Raw genomic sequence first — 16,732 nt, forward strand, 5'->3', positions numbered from 1 at the left:
CTTTTTTACTAAAATCATATGGACTAAAATAAGCCCTCTTCTACACAAAATCACCCGGAACAAAAGAATAAAGATGGAGACCGTGCTGTATGGATGTCTGGAGTGCCCCACGCGGACCGAGAAGATAATGGCATGGAAGATTATCAACTGCGTGAAGGCAGCTCTGTGGAAGGCCCGAAACATTTTACTGTTCAAACATGAGGTTTTATCGGTGCAGGATGTTTTATCTATTTGTCTTAGCGAGATGTACGATTATTTTATAATAGATAAGAAAAACTTTCCGATTTTATCCAGAAAATGGCTTTTAAGGGAATGGAGTTCCATATTGTGATGCCACCAAGTGCCCATTTTATATGTATGTATTTGTATTTTAAAGAGTTTTTGTTTTTTAGAACATTTTAGGTTTTAAAATGTTCTTAATATGTTACCAAATTGTAAAACTCTTTTTGTGTTAATAAAGTCACCCCACTAGTTGGGGATGTTAAACTTAAAAAAAAAAAATCTGTTCTTATCAGTTTAATATCTGATACGTCCCCTATCTGGGGACCATATATTAAATGGATTTTTAGAACAGGGAGCTGGAAAAAGAGCTTGCTCTGTCCACTCCGCGCATTGACCTGGTATTGCAGTACCTCCAGGACCGGTGCACCCCCTTTCCTACAGCAGTTTCCAAAAGCAGAAAAACAAAACTGACGAGCAAGAGGTGCAGCGCAGCTGTGGCTGCTTCTGCTGCTAACAAACGAGCACTTTGATTGACACTCAGCCCGTCTGCTGCCGTGGAGCTCGCAACATTGTATCCACTGAGCAGCTGCGTCTGCCAGAGTGTGCACAGCACAGGTACAACTGGAAGCAAAACAACACACACCAGTTCATATGCCAGCCGCACTCTATAGTTCGTACCTACCGCTGCGCTAATAGCCAAGTTGGAAACATCGGGCAGGCACAGCGTATCCTGGCAGCCTGCGTCTGTATGCTCCACGTATTCGGGTCATGGGTGTATGTGCTGGGGGTGCGGTCGTACCTGGGGCCCGGAGCCCTAGGGGGCCCATAAAGTCTCTCTTCCCCACATTGTAAACCAATGCTATCAATGAAGCTTTATAGTTTGGGGGCCCAGTCCCAGACTTTGTACTGGGGCCCCGCAGCTTCAAGTTACACCTCCGGATCAGGATAATGCTAGGCCATTCCAACCAGCCTGTGTGAGTGACCTGCAGTCGCTGGTAGTCGAAAAACTGCAGCGCTCCACGCGGGCTGAGATACACGCTCCACGTGGGATGATCCAGGCCAACGCTTACAGATGGAGCAACACCCGGGGAGCAAAGAACTCCAACGAACGGACGTCTACTTTAAAAGGATGTATTGCTTTATTCAATGCATGGACACAGAAACAGTTCAACCGCTCGCTAAAGACCGCAGTCAATACAGTAAAGAAAGAAATGTGTCTGTTTAATGTAAACTTGCACGGATCTCGTTTGTGAGCCACTGACTGACTGAATGAATGCTGCTGCTGCCGCAGCTGCATGTCTGAAACGTGGTCTGACGTTACATGCACCAGCAGGGATAAGGCCTTGCCTATAAGCATTCCCCAGCTGGCAAAAACGGAACCTCCCTGCCTATTCCTCACCGTGGAAGAACGGAACCTACCTTTTTTTTTAAAAAAAGAAAGCCACAGCAGCAGCCAACTAGATTTTGGTAGGCCGCTGTCTCCCCCTTGTGTGCTGCATTAAAAATGCACTCCGCTAAAAATAACTGATCCACGAAATAGAGCGTAGGGAGAGAATGAGGCTTCGAGATGAGCCGTCAGGCTATGATAAATTGGATCACACCTGGGCGATATGGATAGATGCCCGGAGCTCACCCCTATTTACTAGGTGGTTACAGACAGGGACATGTGAGTAACACGTTTAAACCACAATCGTAAAGAGAAACAACAATCCCGGAGCCCGCCCCCCCCCCCCTTTTTGTTTTATTTTCTCTTTCTCCCGTGTCATAGATACCTACCCTCCCTTACCGCTCCCCCCCCCCTTCCCCTGTTTGTAGACCTTATAAAATATCACAGACAAACATGATATAGTTCAACTCGAAATTTATTTATTAAGTTTCATTGTCAAAGTTATTTTTACATTGCTTTGAGATAAGGCAAAAGTTTCCCCCCCCCCCTCCATGAAACCAATAAAACCTATATTGAATAAAATAAAAATGATGCAGTTACCGGTAGTTCTGCAGTTGCCGGTAGGTAGTTCTGCAGTTGCCGGTAGGTAGTTCTGCAGTTGCCGGTAGGTAGTTCTGCAGTTGCCGGTAGGTAGTTTTGCAGTTGCCGGTAGTTTTGCAGTTACCGGTAGTTCTGCAGCTTCTTGGTAGAGATAAAGACCATCTCCCGTCTCCCAGCTGCAGCAGAGACTGACTAAAATCGCTGCCAAGCCCGGTATTTATGCTTCTAAATTGATGACATCACAATGGAGTGACATCAGCCTGCCATACACCTGGCTCATGACATCACAAGGGAGTGACATCATCAGCATTCCAAACAGCTGGCTCATTTGCATACAGTATGTATGTATGTATGACATCACAAGGGAGTGACATCATCAGCATTCCAAATACCTGGCTCATTTGCATACAGTATGTATGCATGCATGTATGTGTCTATCTATCCTATCCTATCTAATCTATCTTTATTAATTACGTAGAATATAGATATGGATTATTTCTGAATTATAGATTTTGTAGATATAGATTAAAGATAGATTTAGGATTGTGTGTGTGTGTGTGTGTGATATATATAGATATATAGATATATATATAGATATATATATATAGATATATATAGATAGATATGTAAAAAAAATATAAAATCTGTAGTTATGTATGTATGGCGGGAAAAAAAGGCCTGCTGTATGTTTTTAAGTTCTTCGGATGACCATGCCGTTCTATTATTCTCCTTACTAGGGTCTACTAATGCCGGCCCAGGGAAAGGCAATAAAGCCCTATGGGGCCGAAGCCAATTTCCCTCATTTCAGGTAAAAAGTTTCCATCCGTCCCCACTGGAAATGCGGCCGGCCGAAGAGATCCCTCCAACCGACCGGCCGACGCACCTTCAGAGACAAACTAGTGCTTGCTTCTAGTGTCATCGCCGGCTTAACCATCCTGGGTAGGGAGGTGACGAGTCCTGCAGCAGCAGCAGCAGGCTCTACAAGCCTAGGATGCGTGAGCACGGTGCAAGAGGAAGGACTGAGGGGGGGGGGGAGGGCGCGGTTGAGAAGGCGTGGGGCGGGGCTATGCAAAACTCTCCCAGCTGCCTGGGTGCATTGTGGGTGCGCCCAGAGTGCCGGCTGAGCCTGTTGCCTCAAGCCTTGGAAGTGGAGTTGGGCGGGCCGGGCTGCAGGTGAAACCTATTTCGGGTTATCGCTTCTCGGCCTTTTGGCTAAGTTCAAGTGCACTTGTGCAGGAGAGCTTAGCCGGAGGGTATCCCAGGTACCCCTCTCCTTGGCCTGGCGGGATCGCCCACTTCGGTGGGCTAAACCCGCCTGCTGCTATTGGGGAGAGGGCCTAGTCCTAGGGATAACGAGTTGCGATCCCCCTTGCCCGCTTGACCTTGTGTCAAGGTGTGGGAAAATTACAACAGCGGTGTTGTAAGGCGCTATAACAGGAGTCATGGGTGCGGACCCAGACTCAATACCGGCATACGCCCGGATATTAAACACCATTCGAGTTAATTTTACCGATGAAGCGGCGGGTACACGTGGCCTGCGTTATGTGGTGGAGGACGTGCTCATGGGAGTATTCAATATACAAAAGCGAGAAATACTGGCAATACAGGACTACCCCAAGCGTAGGACTTATGATGTTACCTTTACCCAGAAAGGTATTTTCCATGATTTGATCAATGCGATTCCTACCAAACAAGATCCACGGCTTGAGGGTGTCCAGTTGGTGGAGCACGTCCTAGATGTGACCAAGCTCATAGTGATTAAGATGTATTCTCCCTATGCTGACCAGAAAGAAGTGGAAGCTTTCCTGAGTGGCTATTTTAAATCGGTCAAGTGTATGGGAAAGATTATGAATGAGCTTGGTATTTGGACATCTAAATGGAGATTTCAGGTCACGTGTATTAAAGACCCTGGGTGCCCAGGGGGTCTGAAATTACCGCCCGCTCGTTTTAAACTGGGTAACGTGAGTGGCGACCTCTATTTTGCGGGAATGCCAGCCTACTGCCGCAACTGTAGAAAATATGGCCATGAGAAAGACAGTTGCGGCGTCACCTGCAGGAATTGTGGTGGCTCAGAGCATGAGACCAACCAGTGTCCTATGGCAAAGAAATGTGATATATGCGGCAGAGTTGGTCATCTTTCCTTTGAGTGTCGCCATAGGACACGAAATACGGAGCAGCGAGGGCAGCCAAGGAAGCCAGCAGACCAAACCGCACCCCCCCAAGGAGAGGAACCGGAGGACATGGATACCACCAGCAGACCCCCCCAAAACGATGAAGGTAAAGCAAAAGAGCAGCGGCGTAGCAAGAGGAGGGCTGCAGAGCGGCCGATGGACTCCCACCCCCAGGAGCCTGGGTCAGAGAGGAGTCCAAATGAAGCCGGTTCTGGCCCGCAGGAGACGCCGGCTGCGGAGGTACCCGAGGCAGAAGACCCCGGGGGAGACGCAGCGGCAACAAAAAGGCGGAAAGGCTCCAAGGCCACCCTGTACTCGGAGGTGGTACGGGGGGGACCTAAGGAAGTACCTGCTGATGCAGCGAAACCGGACGGTCCCCCAAAGGTGCCATCCACCAGTGCCCCTCCCCCTCCCTGCCAGGTGGGGGATCCAAGGGCAACCTCCGAGGTGGTGGCCAGGAGCCAAGTACCCACCCCTGCAGAGGGGAAACGAGAGCAGCAGGAGGCCGACTTGCCGACCCCTGGGGTTGATACGCTACCCATGTCATCCATCTGGGACTTATCGGACATTCCTGCCTCGGGGGCCCTGGGGGGTCAGCTGAGTGATGGGAGTTCCTCTCCAGCATCATCATTGTTTACCGTGGATTCGGATGCGGGGGGGGATGAGAGCTCCAGCGGGGTCTCTGGTGTAGCCGGAGAGTGTGGGTTTTAAGTTGAACACCGCGGGTGTGTACGACACCATCCTTTCACACACTCAATGATGGCGGACCTTTCATGTCTCACTTTTAATGTAAGAAGCCTCGAGAGTAAAGTGAGACGGGCTGCCCTGTTTAACTACCTCACCATTTTTGCTGCTTCCGTGTTCTTCCTGCAGGAATGCGGCATCCCGCACAAATCCCAATATAAAAAATACGAGAAAGATTGGGTACATGGGCCATCAGTCTGGTCTGGATCTAACGAGTCCAGATCAGCAGGGGTCGCCATTCTTTTTAAAGGGAACGTTTTTATTGAAAATTTTTATGAAATTTTACCAGGCAGAATTTTATTGGTCAGAGCTTTTATCAACGGTATTAAATGTCAGTTTTTAAATTTTTATGGTTCTCCGGAAAAGAAGGTGAGAGCAGAAATGTTGGAGATTTTACCCCTTTTTATTAACACTTCTTATCCCCTTATTTTAGCTGGTGATTTTAATTGTGTTTTAAGGGGGGAACGCCGGTTCTCTAACTCCGTAAGCAGGAACTATGACAAAACCGCAAATATGCTGAAGAACATCGTAACAGATCACCTGCTTACGGATGTTTTTAAAACATGCAACCCGCTTTTACCAGAAGAGGCCGGCGTGACCTGGAGCAACACCACCTGCAGCTCCAGGATTGATTTTATCTTCTGCTCTCACCAGGTACAACCTTTTAGATCTGATGTTTTTAATAATACCTTCTCTGACCACAAGGTTTTATTTTTTAAAGCGAACCTTGGAGCAAGAAGGAGAACCAGAAATGCCTGGAAGATGAACGTGTCCCTTCTACAAGATCCGCAGGTTTTATCTGATTTTATTACCTTTTTAAAAGAGTGCAGACGGGTAAGAGATCCCAACATTCCCACCAGCCAGTGGTGGGAAAAAATGAAAATCAAGATTAAGGACTATTTTATCAGGGTTGGGATCTCCAAAGCCAAGGAGAAACGGGATTTTTATTCTGATTTAAACACCCGTCTGCAGACCCTGTACAAAATGAGAGAGCATGATATTGACGTGACGAAAGAAGTTTTAGATATAAAAAAAGATATCGCCAAATGCCTGGAGCAGAAGGGCAAAGAAATTATTTTCCGTTCCCGAGTTAAACACCTTGAGGAGAACGAGACCTGCTCCAGGTATTTTTTTAAGAAAGTTACTGACAAAAAATGCGTTTTAAATAACCTTGATGGAGTCACAGATGTACAGGGTCTTTTAGGAAAGGTACATGGTTTTTACGCGGATCTTTTTAACACTAAAAGTGTGGATATAAGTTTTATGGAGGACTCATTAAAGGAGATCACGGATGTTTTAGATCCTGTCTCACAGAGGTTTTTATTGCGGGATATCTCGGAGCAGGAAATTTTAGATACCATCCGTAGTTTTAAACCAGGCAAGGTGCCTGGTCCGGACGGTATACCCATCGAGTTTTATGTCACGTTTTATGGAATTTTAAAAGAGGATTTTTATTCTCTTTTTACAGAAGTTTTTAATTCCAAGAGCCTCCCAGGGTCATGGCGGAAGGGTGAGGTGTCTCTATTATACAAAAAAGGTGACAAGACAGATATCAGGAACTGGAGACCCATCACCCTTCTAAACGCCGATTACAAAATCATGGCTAAAATATGCGCCAACAGACTCAAAAATATAATACACAAGATCATACATCCAAATCAAGTCTGTGGCGTCCCTGGGAGGGCCATACATGATAATTTAAACCTTTTAAAAGACTGTATTAGCGACACCAAGTCAAGGCATGGTAAAACTGCCATTTTATCCATAGACTTTGAGAAGGCCTTTGACAGTGTCGCATTTTTATCTTTTTAAGGTTTTAGAGAAGATGGGTATACCAGAAGGCTTTTTATTGTCTCTAAGAGCCTTTTATGAAAACTGCACGAGTAAGATTTTAGTAAACGGTTTTAAGACGCAGGATGTCCTTTTAAAATCCGGGGTGAAGCAGGGGTGTCCCTTGTCCCCACTACTTTTTATCTGTGCATTGGAGCCTCTTTTATGTGCAATACGAGCCGATAAGCAGATCAGAGGAACCCCCCTTCCGGGTGGGGGGGGTATTGAGGCTAAAGTAGTGGGGTACATGGAGGATGTCGCGGTGCTCTGCAGGGACACCCTCTCAATTCAAAAAACCATGAAACAAATTCAGTATTTTTGCTGCTCCTCCGGTTTTAAAGTGAATTTTAGTAAAAGCAACATTTTAAACATTGGAGACATGCTTTTAACGGACATTCCTGTACCGGTTTCTGATTCCGTGCAGATTTTAGGGGTCTCCTTTAATGAGTCCAACAACGGTTTTACCAGTTGGGACTTGGTGGCAAAAAAATAAACAAAAAGTTATGTATGTGGAGCATGCGGCAGCTGACGCTGGAGGGGAAGGTTTTAATAACAAAGATGATTATCTTACCCATTTTATTGTATCTTAGTCTGGTGTTTCCCCCTCCAGACCGGCTGCTAAAGAAGATAACAAAGGCATGCTTCACCTTCTTATGGAACTCCAAAATGGAAAAGCTTAGGAGAGAGATAGTTTTAAAACCCAAACCTATGGGGGGGAAGGATTTCCCTGATTTTAAAGCTTTTCTTTTAACTAAGTATTTTAGCATGTGTCTTAACGCTGTTTTTAAAAATCACTTTTGGTCATATTTTATCCGCTACAACACAGGTTATTTTATGCGCAGAAATGGGTGGTTTTCCACAGTCTTAAATTCCCCCTATTCTTTTAACCTGCCGGATGAGTATCGAATTTTAGGAAAAATTGTGATTTTATATAATTTTAGCGGGAAGACGGTGCAATACCTTTTAAATAGTAAGAAAGTATACAAAGATTTTAAGGAAAGTGGTTTTATGGCGCCTGCAAGTAATTTTAATGAAGAGAGAACAAAAGAAATATGGAAAATGGTAAATGACAACTCTCTTTTTAACCCACAGAAGGACCTTGCCTGGAGCTGTGTACACGAGTGTCTTCCATGCCGGGCATTCCAGCATCGAAGAGGGCTGACCAACTCTGCCGCCTGCCCAAGACCAGGATGCCAAGAAGAAGAGACCGTGCAACATCTTATGTGGACTTGTTTTTTTACTAAAATCATATGGACTAAAATAAGCCCTCTTCTACACAAAATCACCCGGAACAAAGGAATAAAGATGGAGACCGTGCTGTATGGATGTCTGGAGTGCCCCATGCGGACCGAGAAGATAATGGCATGGAAGATTATCAACTGCGTGAAGGCGGCTCTATGGAAGGCCCGAAACATTTTACTGTTCAAACATGAGGTTTTATCGGTGCAGGATGTTTTATCTATTTGTCTTAGCGAGATGTACGATTATTTTATAATAGATAAGAAAAACTTTCCGATTTTATCCAGAAAATGGCTTTTAAGGGAATGGAGTTCCATATTGTGATGCCACCAAGTGCCCATTTTATATGTATGTATTTGTATTTTTAAAGAGTTTTTGGTTTTTAGAACATTTTAGGTTTTAAAATGTTCTTAATATGTTATCAAATTGTAAAACTCTTTTTGTGTTAATAAAGTCACCCCACTAGTTGGGGATGTTAAACTTAAAAAAAAAAAAATCTGTTCTTATCAGTTTAATATCTGATACGTCCCCTATCTGGGGACCATATATTAAATGGATTTTTAGAACAGGGAGCTGGAAAAAGAGCTTGCTCTGTCCACTCCGCGCATTGACCTGGTATTGCAGTACCTCCAGGACCGGTGCACCCCCTTTCCTACAGCAGTTTCCAAAAGCAGAAAAACAAAACTGACGAGCAAGAGGTGCAGCGCAGCTGTGGCTGCTTCTGCTGCTAACAAACGAGCACTTTGATTGACACTCAGCCCGTCTGCTGCCGTGGAGCTCGCAACATTGTATCCACTGAGCAGCTGCGTCTGCCAGAGTGTGCACAGCACAGGTACAACTGGAAGCAAAACAACACACACCAGTTCATATGCCAGCGGCACTCTATAGTTCGTACCTACCGCTGCGCTAATAGCCAAGTTGGAAACATCGGGCAGGCACAGCGTATCCTGGCAGCCTGCGTCTGTATGCTCCACGTATTCGGGTCATGGGTGTATGTGCTGGGGGTGCGGTCGTACCTGGGGCCCGGAGCCCTAGGGGGCCCATAAAGTCTCTCTTCCCCACATTGTAAACCAATGCTATCAATGAAGCTTTATAGTTTGGGGGCCCAGTCCCAGACTTTGTACTGGGGCCCCGCAGCTTCAAGTTACACCTCCGGATCAGGATAATGCTAGGCCATTCCAACCAGCCTGTGTGAGTGACCTGCAGTCGCTGGTAGTCGAAAAACTGCAGCGCTCCACGCGGGCTGAGATACACGCTCCACGTGGGATGATCCAGGCCAACGCTTACAGATGGAGCAACACCCGGGGAGCAAAGAACTCCAACGAACGGACGTCTACTTTAAAAGGATGTATTGCTTTATTCAATGCATGGACACAGAAACAGTTCAACCGCTCGCTAAAGACCGCAGTCAATACAGTAAAGAAAGAAATGTGTCTGTTTAATGTAAACTTGCACGGATCTCGTTTGTGAGCCACTGACTGACTGAATGAATGCTGCTGCTGCCGCAGCTGCATGTCTGAAACGTGGTCTGACGTTACATGCACCAGCAGGGATAAGGCCTTGCCTATAAGCATTCCCCAGCTGGCAAAAACGGAACCTCCCTGCCTATTCCTCACCGTGGAAGAACGGAACCTACCTTTTTTTTTAAAAAAAAGAAAGCCACAGCAGCAGCCAACTAGATTTTGGTAGGCCGCTGTCTCCCCCTTGTGTGCTGCATTAAAAATGCACTCCGCTAAAAATAACTGATCCACGAAATAGAGCGTAGGGAGAGAATGAGGCTTCGAGATGAGCCGTCAGGCTATGATAAATTGGATCACACCTGGGCGATATGGATAGATGCCCGGAGCTCACCCCTATTTACTAGGTGGTTACAGACAGGGACATGTGAGTAACACGTTTAAACCACAATCGTAAAGAGAAACAACAATCCCGGAGCCCGCCCCCCCCCCCCTTTTTGTTTTATTTTCTCTTTCTCCCGTGTCATAGATACCTACCCTCCCTTACCGCTCCCCCCCCCCCCTTCCCCTGTTTGTAGACCTTATAAAATATCACAGACAAACATGATATAGTTCAACTCGAAATTTATTTATTAAGTTTCATTGTCAAAGTTATTTTTACATTGCTTTGAGATAAGGCAAAAGTTTCCCCCCCCCCCTCTCCATGAAACCAATAAAACCTATATTGAATAAAATAAAAATGATGCAGTTACCGGTAGTTCTGCAGTTGCCGGTAGGTAGTTCTGCAGTTGCCGGTAGGTAGTTCTGCAGTTGCCGGTAGGTAGTTTTGCAGTTGCCGGTAGTTTTGCAGTTACCGGTAGTTCTGCAGCTTCTTGGTAGAGATAAAGACCATCTCCCGTCTCCCAGCTGCAGCAGAGACTGACTAAAATCGCTGCCAAGCCCGGTATTTATGCTTCTAAATTGATGACATCACAATGGAGTGACATCAGCCTGCCATACACCTGGCTCATGACATCACAAGGGAGTGACATCATCAGCATTCCAAACAGCTGGCTCATTTGCATACAGTATGTATGTATGTATGACATCACAAGGGAGTGACATCATCAGCATTCCAAATACCTGGCTCATTTGCATACAGTATGTATGCATGCATGTATGTGTCTATCTATCCTATCCTATCTAATCTATCTTTATTAATTACATAGAATATAGATATGGATTATTTCTGAATTATAGATTTTGTAGATATAGATTAAAGATAGATTTAGGATTGTGTGTGTGTGTGTGTGTGTGTGTGTGATATATATAGATATATAGATATATATATAGATATATATATATAGATATATATAGATAGATATGTAAAAAAAATATAAAATCTGTAGTTATGTATGTATGGCGGGAAAAAAAGGCCTGCTGTATGTTTTTAAGTTCTTCGGATGACCATGCCGTTCTATTATTCTCCTTACTAGGGTCTACTAATGCCGGCCCAGGGAAAGGCAATAAAGCCCTATGGGGCCGAAGCCAATTTCCCTCATTTCAGGTAAAAAGTTTCCATCCGTCCCCACTGGAAATGCGGCCGGCCGAAGAGATCCCTCCAACCGACCGGCCGACGCACCTTCAGAGACAAACTAGTGCTTGCTTCTAGTGTCATCGCCGGCTTAACCATCCTGGGTAGGGAGGTGACGAGTCCTGCAGCAGCAGCAGCAGGCTCTACAAGCCTAGGATGCGTGAGCACGGTGCAAGAGGAAGGACTGAGGGGGGGGGGAGGGCGCGGTTGAGAAGGCGTGGGGCGGGGCTATGCAAAACTCTCCCAGCTGCCTGGGTGCATTGTGGGTGCGCCCAGAGTGCCGGCTGAGCCTGTTGCCTCAAGCCTTGGAAGTGGAGTTGGGCGGGCCGGGCTGCAGGTGAAACCTATTTCGGGTTATCGCTTCTCGGCCTTTTGGCTAAGCTCAAGTGTAAGCTTGGGCTTGGTCAGGGGTGCGAGTGTCCTGGGTGGACCCAGCGACTTTTGCCTAGTGCAAACCTTTTCTGTGGTTCGTGGACCGACAGTTTCTTTCTAAGGATGTTTGGACTGAAGAACTCTATCCGTCTGGATGTTGACCCGAGCGATTCAAGCAAGAACAGCCTGGTTTACCTCGCCAGAGATATTCTCCAGGAGAAAGCTGGATTTTCCACAGACCGATTCTTCAGCATACAAGACTTCCCCCGACAAGGTACCTATGACATTACTTTTGTTGATGAGTACTCCTGCCTTAATGCCTTTGAATGGCTGCGCAATCACCACAACGAGGATTACCTGCAAGGGGTGAAGGTAACACCGCTGTTTGGCATTTGTGAAAAACCCTTGATTGTCCATGTGTACAACCCGTTCACAGATGTCCAACTGATTACCAGCTTCCTGAAGCGGCATTGTGAACAGGTGAGAGGAGGTGAGAGGCAGCAGAATGTACTGGGAATATTTAACTGCAAGTACAAATTCTATGTAAAATTCCGGATGAGTACAAGCAGTATCGGTGGTGTGAAGCACCCACCTGCAAATTTTTCAATTGCCGGCAACAGGGGGTATCTGTCGTACCCTGGGCAACCCAGATACTGTCGCAACTGTGGTGAATTTGGACATGTCAGCTCTGAATGTACCAAGGGGCAGGTGTGTAGAAACTGCCAAGGCACTGGACATCATTCAGGCAGTTGCCCCAAGCCAAAAGCATGTGACCTCTGTGGCTCTTATGAGCATATGTACAAAGACTGCAGGGGAACCAGGCTGTTTGCTGAGGAGAGCACAAGTGCTGGAAGGAGGGAGGAGAATGAGCAGAGGCCATCATTTGCAGAGGTGGTGGCTGGAAAGAGAGAGGAGAAGGAGCAGAGGGCTGCAACTTCAGAGGAGGTGGCTGGAAGGAGGCTGGAGAAGAAGGAGCAGAGGGCAGCAACTGCTGAGGAGGTGGCTGGAAGGAGGCTGGAGAAGAAGGAGCAGAGGGCAGCAACTGCTGAGGAGGTGGCTGGAAGGAGGCTGGAGAAAAAGGAGCAGAGGGCAGCAACTGCTGAGGAGGTGGCTGGAAGGAGGCAGGAGAAGAAAGAGCAGAGGGCTGCAACTGCAGAGGAGGTGGCTGGAGAAGGCCCTAGCATAAGGAGGAAAATAGGAGTTAAAAAGGCAGCACCTGTGGAAAGCATGGACGTTCCTACTGTGGCTGAGACCCAGGTGTCTGAGGCAATTAGACACCTGGAGGAGGTGATTGAGAGTGTGGGGAGCCCCACCCATCCCTCTGACCCTGCTAATATTGGCCAGTTTTCCTCACCTGAATGTTCTGCTGGTTCATCTCCAGGGACCGCTTTGTGTAAAAGGGAGGGTGGTGGGTACAGCACAAGCGAGGAGGAGTTCACAGAGGTGGCAGAAGATAGAAAAAAGAAAAGAAAGTATACGAGGAAAAAGGTGGAAGAGATGGAAACCAGCAACCCGCTGGAGGAGGTGGAGGAAGACAGTGAAGGTTCTGTGGGCAGTGATGCAGATGTATAGATGAGGCATTACATGGGGCAAAGACTTGCTCTGATGTTTATTTTGTGCAAAGTGTAAGGTCTGCTGTAATGGGGTTTGTGATTCTATCCCAGAATGTGCGGGTGTTTAAAAACAAGGCCCGGAGAACCGCAATATTGGATCTACTGAAAGAGGAGAAAGCACAAGTGATCTGCTTGCAGGAGTGTGGGATTGTGGGAGGGTTAAGGGAGGATGAGTGGCCTTATGGAAAGGCTGTCTGGTCGGGAAGTGCCCAAAACAAAAATGATGGCGTTGGTATTCTGGTTAAGGGAGGTGGGGTGGAGCTGGAAAGCTATATGATTATTGAAGAGGGGAGATGTCTGTCCGCTGTTATGACCTACAGGGGCAGCAGGTTTTTGTTGGTTAATGTTTATGCGCCGAATGACAAAAATGAAAGAAAATTGCTGTTTGAAAAAATGAAATTTTTTATTCAAGGTAGAATGCCGGTCGTTATGATTGGTGACATGAACTGTGACATTAACAAAAAAGCCTTTGATATTTCTGGGAAAACCCTGTCTGAGATAACCAGCGATTTTCATATGCAGGATATGCAAGTTTTGTGTAATATTAATCCTAAGTTGAACACGTATCACTCGGACAGAGGGGGGATCCATTCTTGTTTGGATTATTGTTTTATTTCAGATAATTTGGTGCCGTTGTCTTACCAGCAGAAGCCGGTGGTGTTCTCGGATCATGAGTGCCTGGTATGTGAGTTGGATGTGAATGTGAGGGGTATACATGGGAGGGGGCTGTGGAAATTAAACATCAGCCACTTGGCGGATAAGGACGTCCGCAGTCAGTATGAGTGTGAGTACAAGAGGTGGTGTGAGAGAAAGAGAGACTTTACAAACATATTACTGTGGTGGGAGTGGGTCAAGGGGAAAACAAAGAGGTTCTTCAAGACACTTGGATATAAGCTGGCAGCACGGAGGAGGGAGGAGCTTGCCAAACTGAATGCCCGATTATGTTTGTTGTATAAGTTGAGAGAAAGTGGTATGGATGTGCAGAATGAGTTGGTATGTGTGAGAAGAGAGATTAATGCGTATATGATAGAGAAAGGGAGAGGGATAATGTACAGGGCCAAACTAGAGAAAATGGAACAGGATGAAAAGTGTTCTAGGTTCTTTTTTAAGAAAGTTTTTTCCAAAAAACCTGCTCTTGATGTGCTGGTGAAAGAGGATGGATGTGAGGTGAGTGGGGATGGTGTGAATGAGGAAGTGGCTGCGTTCTATGATGAGTTGTATGCGGAGAAATGGAGGGATGAGAGGCTGGAGAGTGATGTGCTGAGTGTGCTTGAGAGAAAGCTTGGGGATGCTGAGAGAGGATATGTGATGAGGCAGATAACTACAGAGGAGGTGTGGAAGGTTGTGCAAAGTATGGCTGCTAACAAGACGCCTGGTGCGGATGGTCTTCCGATTGAGTTCTACCGTATGTTGTGGAGTGTGGTTGGGATGGATGTCTGTGCGGTATGTAAGTATATGTGGGAGAGTGTTGGGATGGCTGAGAGTATGCGTGAGGGAGTGGTTGTGTTAATTCCAAAAAAAGGAGATCGCAAGAGTTTAAAGAACTGGCGGCCAATCACGTTGTTAAACGCTGATTATAAAATATATGCGAAGATCATTGCCAATCGGATGCGTGATGTGGTTGAATGGGTTGTGGGTGAGGATCAGTTTTGTGCGGTGCCTGGGAGACGTGTGCATGAGAGTCTGGTTTTGTTGAGAGATGTGTTGTGGGATTGTAAGAGTCGGAAGAAAGATGTGTATGTGGTTTCGTTAGATTTTGAGAAAGCGTATGATAGGTTGTCGCATGGGTTTTTGTTTAGTGTGTTGGTGCGAATGGGTTTTCCAAGTGAGTTTGTAGGGAGAGTCAGAAGTCTGTATGAAAGGATCTATAGTAGAGTGCTTGTGAATGGATGTGTTGGTAGAAGGGTGAATGTGTTTTCTGGCGTGCGGCAGGGCTGCCCGCTATCCCCGGTAGCCTTCATATGCGCAATTGAGCCTTTGTTATGCTTGGTGAGAATGGATAAGATTGTGAGAGGAATCCATATTCCTGGGAGTGAGGGGAAAGAATGGAAGGTGAATGCGTATATGGATGATGTATGTGTGGTGTGTGAGTCAGAATGTGCGGTGAGAAGGGTTAAATTATTGGTTTCTATTTTTTGTGGTGCGTCTGCGTTCCGGGTGAATTGGTTGAAGAGTGAGTGTAAAGTGTATGGGGGTGGTAGTGTAAGGGATCTAGGTATGAATGTGGTCACTGGGCCAATTAAGATTTTGGGTGTCCTATTTAATGACAGTATAGACGGGAAAGATAGCTGGGAGGAGGTCATGAAGAGAGTGGAGGCTCGGCTAACTTTTTGGAAGCTGAGAAGTTTGAGTTTGGTGGGGAAAATAGTGATTATCAAGAGCATAATCTTGCCTATCTTTTTGTATATAGCGTTAGTTTTTCCACCTGATTATTTGTACCTTAGAAGGTGGAACAGAATTTTGTTTGTATTTTTTTGGAATTCCAAAATGGAGCGACTGAGAAGGGAAGTGGTGGTTAAGAGCTGGAGGAATGGAGGCATGAGCTTTCCGAACTTAGAGGTGTATTTTGGGGTGAATGCGTTGGTGTTTGTGTTGGCTATGATTGAGAGGGAGAGAAAGGGGTCGTGCATGTTGAGGTACTTGGCTGGGAGATTGTTTGTGAGACTGAAGTGGTGTAAGTATGATCTGAGGAAGCCTGTTGCGTTTGTGGTACCTAAGTGGTATGAATGGTTGGTGAAGTTTGTTGAGAAGTATGAGTTGAATGAGGTGGAAGTGTGTATGTTAAGGAATAAGCGTCTGGTTGTGAGAATGATTGAAGTGAGAGAGGGGATGTGTGAGATAAACATGGTTGCTGGAAAGGATGTGCAGAAAGTGTGGGAGAAAGTACGGACGAATGGGATGACCAACAGACAGACTGAGGTTGTGTGGCAGAGCCTACATGGTGCTCTGCCAGTCAGAGAGTTCCAAAGGAACAGGGGCTTAATAGCCAATGAGGCATGCCCAAGGCGGCAGTGTAACGGCTCTGAAAGTGTGACACACTTATTTTGGAATTGCTCTTACGCACAGGACGTTCTGAGGAGGTTGGGCCCTTTGTGCAAAGAGCTTACGGGCGTTACCTTTTTCTCCTTTGAGTTATTGATGTTTGGGTTGGCTGTGAGTAAGGGGGTGAAAGAGAGAGTGCTGTGGTTGTTCTTGTCATGTGTGAAAGAGGTACTGTGGGATGTGAGGAATGTGTATGTGTACAAAAGAGTGGATTTGTGTGAGACAACGAGTGTGAGGATGGTGCTAGGGAAACTGTTTATTTGTTATTTGTGGGATAAAAAAAGGATGGGGGTGGATGCAGAGGGCATATGGAAAATTAAGAAATGGATGCAGTTGGTAAACTTGACATGAGTTCTATGAAGTTATATGTATTGTTATGTTATATGCAAAAAAGAAAATAAATCCTGATGATGAAGTGGGTTAGCATGGCAGTAGTCATGTGAGCGAAGTTTCACTTGAGCGTTTAAGTGAAGTAGTTTACT

General features: G+C 46.1%; 2 pseudogenes; both read left to right on the forward strand.

The window, feature by feature from the left end:
* Positions 1-438: 438 nt before the first annotated feature.
* On the forward strand, positions 439-654 carry LOC136573980 (U2 spliceosomal RNA; annotated as a pseudogene).
* A 7,971-nt stretch (positions 655-8,625) lies between these two features.
* Positions 8,626-8,842, forward strand: LOC136573984 (U2 spliceosomal RNA; annotated as a pseudogene).
* Positions 8,843-16,732: the final 7,890 nt, after the last annotated feature.

Source organism: Eleutherodactylus coqui, chromosome 7, assembly GCF_035609145.1.
Source record: "Eleutherodactylus coqui strain aEleCoq1 chromosome 7, aEleCoq1.hap1, whole genome shotgun sequence".
NCBI lineage: Eukaryota > Metazoa > Chordata > Amphibia > Anura > Eleutherodactylidae > Eleutherodactylus > Eleutherodactylus coqui.